Source organism: Ricinus communis, chromosome 1 (genome assembly GCF_019578655.1).
Source record: "Ricinus communis isolate WT05 ecotype wild-type chromosome 1, ASM1957865v1, whole genome shotgun sequence".
NCBI classification, from domain to species: Eukaryota; Viridiplantae; Streptophyta; class Magnoliopsida; order Malpighiales; family Euphorbiaceae; genus Ricinus; species Ricinus communis.
In genome coordinates, this window is record NC_063256.1 from 27194845 (window position 1) to 27204587 (window position 9743).

Here is a 9743-nt window from a genome sequence, read left to right on the forward strand (position 1 = left end):
GTTAATTCTTAATCTGGCTAGTTAATTACCCTTATCTCTAAGTGATCATTAACCAGTTCTTACTATTCGAATTTCCAACTACTAAATGAATTTCTCAATTACAAAAAGCAATCTGAACAACACAATTCAACGTCTCATGAATAATGCGATATTTTATTAATACTGAAAGCAAGAAGAATACAATAATTGATAATCAAAATCTCATAAACATGAAGTATAATCCAACAAATAAAGGAACCCAAATAGGTTCAGCAACTCTAGCTACTCATGCTATTGAATAAAATAAAATAAAGAACAGATACATAAGAGAAAATTGGAAATATGTACACCCTTCTTCTTCAAATCAGATGAACAGTCTTCAATCTCCAAGACTGAATAATGAACCTCGAATTGCCTTTTCAATGCATCAAAATCCACTCTTGATCTTCAATGTGATGCTTGAACCACTTAAATTCGTCCTTCAATGTGGGAAATGGTCTCCCAAAGTCGAGTGTCGAAGTCTGGAAAGAGATGGCTCACATGCGTATATAAGATCTAAGGTTAGAGATGTCGAATCCCTCAAAACAAAGCAAAATAGACTATATAATTACTTTAGCACAGCCGTGGTGAAGCCCGTGCTGGTTAGCATGGGCAGAGTCCAGGCCATGCTCAACCTCCGAGTCCAGAATTAATCCCTTGCTCCCTAACCGTACCCTAACTAGTGCTGGAGACCGTGGTGGCCTCGGAAACCATGCCAAAAGGTAATATTTGAAGATCAAAGGCCAATGGTTTAGCACGCCCAGAGTCCAGGCCGTGTTCAACCTTAAAATGCAAGCCTTTATCCAATTTTGATGAATTCCAGTCCATATTCGCACGTATCACCCTCAAACATTGATAATATTCATTAATCATCACCTGAAACATGAGGAACCAAAACACAGGTGATTCTGGCATAAAATAAGAAAAATATGCATAAAATGCAAGTAATTGGGCATATAAACATATGTAACACAATGCATACCATCTTGCGTATGGGTCATCTTTCTTTTAACTTCTAAAGTGCTACTTCTTGGGCTCTTATCTTGCTTGTTAGTGAAATAGGCCCTCTTAATATCCATTCTTGTCTTATCCAAACTAAGGATAATAAATCTATATGGCTAGAAAATAGGATGTTACTATAATGCATGTAATGCATGCATGATTCACGTGCAATGCACAAGGACAAAGAGAAAGGGTTAGCATATATAAAGTCATTATAAAAAGTATCTTTCCAACCTTATTTCTCCTGCACACATTTTATGGTGAGTCTTTCTTCCCTAGGATTTTAGGTTTAGGCTTTCTATCAACAGGGGATAGTAAGCCTGACGCTCACGCCATAAGCTCTCAAAGTAGATTTAAGCAAACAAAGCGATGTTTCTTGGTATAAGCATAAAAGCCTTCATATTTTGGGCCTAGAGCCTGGTTTCACATTTCTAGGCCAAGGCCTTCCAATACTTGGGCTTAAGATACTTACAAGGGTAAACATCTCACATATTAAGCAATAGGGTTCTTAAGGGAGATTACTACAATCATTACCATGGGCTGAGTCTTGACTAAGGATAAAAGGCTCCCATAAGCAAAAAGTGTTCTTCTGGCTTGTCTCCCCACTCAAGGGTACATGCGATGAAGAAAATACACTAATTACTTGTGAGTGGTGGTAGCCAATGTCGCAATTCTAGGAATTGAGTAGAACCAAAAAATTGCTAACCGATGCCATTGGGGCTATAGGGACCAATGTGTACAGTGTGTGAAAGTGTAGTGATGCAAGAATAATTTGTTAAATAATTAATTTAAAGACAAACATACATTGAATCAGTATCTCTTATCCCCAATAAAGTCGACCCTGTGGGCGGTGATTTCGAGCGCGCACCCAAGTGTCTTTAGTGACTACGGCACTGTAAGGCTTTTCAACCTGATCGGGAACATGCTAACTAGTCATTGAGACTAGCATGGAGATGGGAGTCGCCACCTGGATAATCACTAGGAAATTTTTACTAATGAGTGCCTTTTCCCAAATTCCATAAGGAAGCATAAGCCACAGAATCCAGAGATGGATCCGGAAGCCAACTTCTTTAGTTGTGTATATTATTCTTTAAGTTTATTGTTCAATAAAATATTCCCTATAAATGCAAGTATTTTATACACAAGCATGCCAAAACAACACACATTACACTAAGTCTAGCCTATTTTATTCAGACTCAGCCCATATTTAAATTGTTAATCTAATTTACTAACCTGTTATGTATAAGGTACAACTATTCTAGCTCAAATACATGTTATGCTCTTCGGATTCTAGCCTTTAAGCCTATTGGACTACTTGTTATGAGAAGGCCCATTTATTATGACCTCAACCCTAAATAAACATGTCAAAGCCCACTAGTCTAATTGAATTTTAGGGTTTAGGCCCAATTGATTTTAAAAAGCTTTCCAGATGGATTAACCTTAACCCTTGCATTAGATTCGCCTGTCCTTCGCTTCCCGAGACCTGAGAATGTAATAACTTTTATCATCGAGCTTTCCATATTTTTCCTTGATTTCTAGATCCATAAACAAGGTGCTGAAAGATTTCCCCTCCTTTAACAATCCCAAGATCATTCTGGCGTGAAATCGAAGGAGAAAACTCTAATAAGGTGTGATTGGGATGCGTTCGGAGAATCTAGAAGATGAAGCAGCCATTTCAAGATGGATTTTTCAAGATTTGGTGAGGAAATGAGAGAGAAATCAAAGAAAGGAATTTGAAATAAAATAAAGGAAGAAATGGATAAAGTGAATGTTGAATAGATAAAAGGATATGTATAGGTCCTAAAGAAAGCAAAAATGCCATTTTGGTTCTTGACCTATTGAAATCACATTTTAGTCTCTAGATGGACTAGATACTAATACAAGTCACGAGAAGACCTTTGAAATATCAAATTTCATCTAAGGCAGAAATTTTTAAAAAATTACCATTTTGGTAATTGATTTATCAAAATTACATTTTAGTCCCCGGGTGGGCCAACTACCAACATAGCTTCCAGAACACATCAATTAAGTCAGACTGCACCCCGAAGTGGAATTTTCAACCAAAAATCCCAAGAAATATAAAATTACCAGATTGTCCCCAAGCGGCAATTATTACAGTATAATTACATCCAGAAGTGGAAAGTAGCTAAGGAAAAGTCTCTATGATGGTAAAATCGATGGGCATGATTCCCAAATTACAAGCAAAGTCCTCAAAACTCAAGCAGGTGAAGTCTTCAATATTCAAGCGACCGTGGTCCTTATATTAAGTCAAATTTTCTCGCATCAAATTCGAGCATAATGGGCATGGCTCCTACAGCTCATCATTGAGATATCCTTTACCATATCCTTGATATTTACGATTTATCTCAATTAATTTAAATGTGTGCATGCATATAAATTTCGACAAACTGAGGGTAGTTGTCAGCACCCATTTTTCGAATTCAGATATTAAGGGAATTACAAAAAACCCGATGATGAAAGTTATTACCTTTATCGAGTCTCAAAAGATTAAGATGGCCGAATCCAAGTAAGGGTTGAGAATAACTGGCCTAAGAAAATTACTTTTCTAGAATCATTTTCGACCTAATTGATAGAAAAAATAAAGTTTGAGAGGTGAAACGGCAGTTTTTTACAAGTTTAGGGACTAAATTGTTAAAATTTTTAAGCTTTTGGCTCCTCAGAGCCAAACGGCTATGCGTATAGCTGAACAGCTCTACCCAAAGCCGATCGATTGAGCATAGAGCCAAATCGGCTCTGTGCAGAGCCGACTGGCTCTACACAGTGCCGATTAACTATTTTTTGAAATTTGATGCCGTTTCACATGTACTTTTTCACCTAAAACGCTAAAATTGGTAAAAAGAGTTTCTAGAAGATATTTGTGATAATTATTAGGAATTTTAAATATATTTAGAGATAATTATTTGATTTGAAAGATTTTATTTTATTTTATTAGACATTAATCTTATTAGAGAAAAGATAATCGATTGATTTTTTTAATTAAAATAATTGCATAGTTATCTGCTCCTCTAAGGCTCCTAACCCTACTGCTGTAAATAGAATAATATGGCTTAGGTCTAGGGTTAGCTACACACATTAATTATTAGAGCGACACACATCAATTATTAGAGCTTCAGTCAAAGGGAAGTCACTAAGTAAGAACTAGAGATTTAGAAACTTTATTTTTGAAAGATAGAAGATTTCTCAAACCTAAGTAGCACTGAATTCTCAACTAGTATTCGATTCCACCACCTCATCATCTCCAGAGACTCGAAGATCAGCATTCGATGGTGACAACCAGAGGGTTCCACAAACCCAACATAATCAACATCCCCATCTTTACAAACTAGTTGTTTTATTTTATGTTTTAGAAACATGATTAGGATTGGTTTTCATTAACTTTTTTGTATGATCCATATGATTTACATGATTAGATTAGGATTTTTTCTTAAATTAACATGTTTTGATTTTATTAGATTTTGAATCTGATAATATGATCTATGCTGGGAGTTGAATATGACAATATGCCATGTGATGGATATGGAATCTAATGATTAGAAAGATTAGGATTATATGATTTGTATCCTTTTATGAATGGTTATGTAATTATGTGAGAATCCTAGGGCTACATGTTCAAATCTAGAATCTTCTATGTAAGATGCTTTGACCTTCTACCAGTTTTATTTTCTTTATGTTTATGTTATTTTCTATGTGTTTTAGTCTGTTTCATTTATTTTGCATACTTTTATTTCATTACTTTGTGTTTCTAATCATTTTTTAACCTTTTGAGCATGTAAAATTAGCTTCGAGGCGTGAAAATTTCAAGAAAAGTCGCAGAATCAGCCAAATCTAGCTTTAGAGTCGATCAACTCTATGCAGAGCCAATTCGGCTCTACACTAAGCTGATTGGCTCTGTCCTTAACCAATCAATCCTTCAGTCTTTTATGCCTTAATTTGGATTTTCTGTGTATTGGGACTAATTTTGTGTATTGTAATTTGGTTTTAGGTGTTTTTTCTCATTTATTAGTTGTAGGAAGGTTTCAATAGCTAGATTTAGTGTCTTACACTCAATTTTTTGTTCTATGTTTGATGGATGCCAAATATCTATTGTATAATTACCTAATTAAAATTGGCAATATAAATTTTAGGTTCAAAATTGGACCTTAACATGCAATGGGCTTACATTAAAATCCATGTAGACTTAGTGGATTTTTCCATGCTTTAATTGAATTAATTGGGCTACATTAGATTTAAGATCACTTAAATTAGCCTTATCATAAAAAGTAGTCTATTTTATGTTTAAATGCTGGAATTCAGAGCATAACTTACAATTGGGTTAGACTAGGTGGGCTTTGTACATAATTGACTAGTAAATTAGATTAATAACTTTAAACATGGGTTGGGCTTAATAAAATGGGCTAGGCTTTAAGTGGGCCTCATATATTGTAGTGCTTAATGTGTAGAAATATAATTGTTGCATTTATAGGGAATAGCCCATTAAATAATAAAATCAAAGACAAAGATACACAAATAAGGAAGTTGTCTTCTAGATCTATCTCTAGATTTGTCGCGTAAACTTCCTTATGGAATCGAGAAACGTCACTCATTAGTAAAAGTGTCTCGGTGAATTACCCAGGTGGTGACTCCCATCTCCACATTGGTCTTTGTGACTAGTTAGCGTGTTTTCAATTAAGTTGAAAAGCCTTGCAGTACCGTAGTCGCTAAAGACACTCGGGTGCGCGCTTGAAATCGTCGCCTATATGAAAGAGGATGATGAGTGGAAAATTGTTTTTAAGATCAAATATGGTTTATATGAGTGGTTGGTTATGCCTTTTGGATTAATTAATGCACCTAGTACTTTCATGAGATTAGTGAATCATGTTTTGTGTATATTCTTAGGAAACTTTCTTGTTGTTTATTTTGATGATATATTTATCTATAGTAAGTCATTAAATGAACACATTGAGCATGTATGTTTAGTACTTGATGTTTTGCGTAAGAAAAAGTGTTTCCTAACTTTAAGAAATGTTTTTTTGCACGAGCGAACTTGTTTTCTTAGGTTTTGTGGTAAACGCGCAAAGCATTGAAGTAGATGAAGAGAAGGTTAAGGCAATCAAAGTGTGGCCTGCACCTAAGTCTATTGGAGACATTCGCTCATTTCATGGTTTAGTAAGCTTTTATAGAAAATTTGTTCGTGATTTTAGCACTATTACCGCACCATTAACCGAAGTAATCAAGATGAGTATGAGATTTAAGTAGAGAGATGCTCAAGATAAAGCATTTAACACGCTTAAGGATAAATTGATTTCTACCCCTTTACTTTCTTTATCCAACTTTTCTAATACTGTTGAAATTGAATATGATGCTTCAAGTCTAGAGATTGGAGCCCTTCTGGTGCAAGAAGGAAAGCCAATTACTTACTTTAGTGAAAAACTAAACAGAGCAGCCTTAAAGTATCCAACTTTTGACAAGGAGATGTATACATTAGTAAGAGCTTTGTAAACATGGCAACATTATCTTTGGCCTAAAGAGTTTGTGGTTCATACCGATTATGAATCCTTGAAGTATTTGAAAGGTCAACAAAAGCTTAACAAGTGTCATGCAAAGTGGAGTAAGTTTATCGAATCCTTTCCATATGTTATAAGGTATAAACAAGGTAAGGAAAACATAGTTGTTGATACATTGTCTCGGAGGTATGTACTTCTTAACACTCTTGATGTTCAATTTCTTGATTTTAAGTATATTAAAGATTTATATATCGATGACCATGATTTTAGCAAGTTTTATCATGCATTTGAAAAGGATAATAAATTGTGTGTACCTAAGAGTAGCTTGCATGAGCTTTTGGTAAGGGAAGCTCATAAGGGTGGACTTGTGGGGCATTTTGGAGTTGCTAAAACTTTAGATGTCTTACATGATCACTTTTATTGGCCTAACATGCGCATAGATGTTTAAAGAGTTTGTAATAAGGGCATTGTGTGTAGACAAGCTAAGTCTAAATCTACACCTCATGGATTATATATGCCACAACTTATACTTAATATGCCTTGGTCAAAATATGGGAATGATTCTATTTTTATAGTTGTAGATCATTTTTCTAAGATGGCACAGTTTATTGCTTGTCATAAGACTAATGATGCACCATATATTGCTCATTTGTTCCTTAAAGAGATTGTATGTTTACACGGTATGCCTAGAACTATTGTTAGTAATAGGGAAAATTCATTAGTTATTTTTGGAAGACTTTGTAAGGTAAATTGGGGAGTAAGTTGTTATTTTCTATTACATGTCACCCCCAAACTAATGTTTATTTTCTATTACATGTCACCCTCAAACTGATAGTTAAACTAAGGTAGTAAATAGCACTTTGGGTCAATTATTGCTCATATTGATTAAAAAGAAATTGAAATCTTAGAAAGATTGTTTGCCGCATTATTAGGTTTATTTATTATCATAGTATGCATTCATTTACTCATTATTTCCCTTTTGAGATTGTTTATGATTTTATTCCTTTAATTCCATTAGATTCATCTCTTTTGCCTTTGCATATCAGAGTTGATTTAGATGGTTAAAAGAAGACTGATTTTGTTGGGGCATTACATGAAAAGGTGCGCTTGAACATTGAGAAAAGGAATGAGAAAATTGACTAGAGAGCTAATAAGGGGCGTCTGAAAGTGATCTTTGAACCTGGTGATTGGGTCTGGATTCACTTTAGAGAAGAAAGGATTCCTACTATGTGTAAGTCTAAATTGAGTCCTAGAGGTGATGTTCCTTTTCAAGTTTTAGAAAGGGTTAATGATAATGCTTATAAGTTAGATTTGCTAGGTGATTATGATATTAGTGCTGCATTTAATGTTGATGATTTATCTCCTTTTGATTTTGATGAGGTTGATGATTCGAGGATGAATCCGCACGAGGAAGGAGGGAATGATGTGAATCCTTCAAGTGCAAGTAATCCTCATCCCACTAGGATTGTACACGAGCCACTCAAATATGATGGACCAATGACTAGAGCCCACATGAAGAAGTTAAAGGATGCTTCAGGAGTGTTCATGAAGCAAAAAGTTAAAACTTGGGTTAGAGATCCAAAGCCCAAGTGAGATTAGGCTTAATCAAGAGAATGGGCCTCAAGATACTCTTATCAACTTCATTCATCATATGGAGGCATGATCAAGACAAGATAAGCCCAAGATAATCAAGTCAAGCTATTTGGAGTCCAATACTTAAGAATGGGCTGCATATCACATGTTACTTAAGCTCAATTGTCATGTTTATTATATGGGCTTGGGTTAGAAGAATTTTAGGAGTTTTTGTTCATATAAAGAAGTATTTTAATAGTTAGGAGTCTTATTTTAAATTATCTTTTTAGTTTAGGAGTTCTATTCCTAGTTTTATTGTAATTTTTTTCCTTATCATTATAGAATTTTAGTTTTTTAAGGCCTATATACAAATTTCTATGTAAGAGGTTGTTGAATGTTGATTATTTGAGTTAATTCTCTTCTTTTATTTTTTATGAACTTAGTGTATTTATCAAGTAAAGACTTGGTATTTTGCAAACTTAGTTTAATCTAAAATTATGTTTATGTTAAACAACATTTAATTCCTTATAATTAAGGTTTTAAGTGCAAGTTATTTAAGGGTCTTGTTGGGAGTTAGAATTTTTTCGCTTGATTAGATGAACGATCCTTAGCAAAGGCATCAACATTTAATATGGGTTTGGTACAAGTTAGCTACGTTCGTATCACCTGATGTATGTAGAGATGTAGGAGTATGAGCACATGGTTGATGTGTAAGATTTAGAGATAAGGGACCGATTGGAAGTGATAGGGATGGAGATGATGGAGTTTGAGTAGGAGTTAAATAGTGAGAAGAGGAAGATGAGGATATATTCGGGTAGAGATTGGGTGAGCTTGAAATTGAACAAATGTTATTATTAATAGGATTGGGATGAGATGAAATTTTGAAAGGATAAAGTGATATAAGTATACTGGCATTGGAGATTAAGTAAGGAAGAAGTGTATGCATATGCAACCAAGGATGATATGGTGCCATATTGTTAAAATCTTGCTGTGATTCACGTGGATTTTGAAATGAGAAAAATTATTTCATTGAACTTCATATATCTTGCAAAATATAAATAACCACCATAATTAGGAGACCTACCAAAATATATGCACATTTTATTAAAAATAAATATATGCACATTTTCTAAAGCTCGTGAGAGAGTAACAAAGCACATAAAAAAGTGTCATTCTCCAAAGCTCATGAGAGAGAACCAAAGCATATAACAAAGTGTTGATCTCCGAAGCTCATGAGAAAGCACCAAAGCACATAAAAAGTGTCGATCTTCAAAAGCTCCTATGAGAGCACCAAAGCACATAAAATGTGTCAATCTCCAAAGCTCATGAGAGAGCACCAAAGCACATAAAAAGTGTCGATCTCCAAAAGCTCATGGGAGAGCATCAAACCACATAAAAAAGTGTCGATCTTCAAAAGCTCGTAAGAGAGCACTAAAGCACATAAGAAAGTGTCGATCTGCAAAGCTCATGAGAGAGCACCAAAGCACATAACAAAGTGCCGATCTCCAAAGCTCATGAGAGAGCACCAAAGCACATAACAAAGTGTCTATCTCCAAAGCTCATGACAGAGCACCAAAGCATATAATAAAGTGCCAATCTTCAAAGCTCATGACAGAGTATCAAAGCACATAACAAAGTTTCGATCTT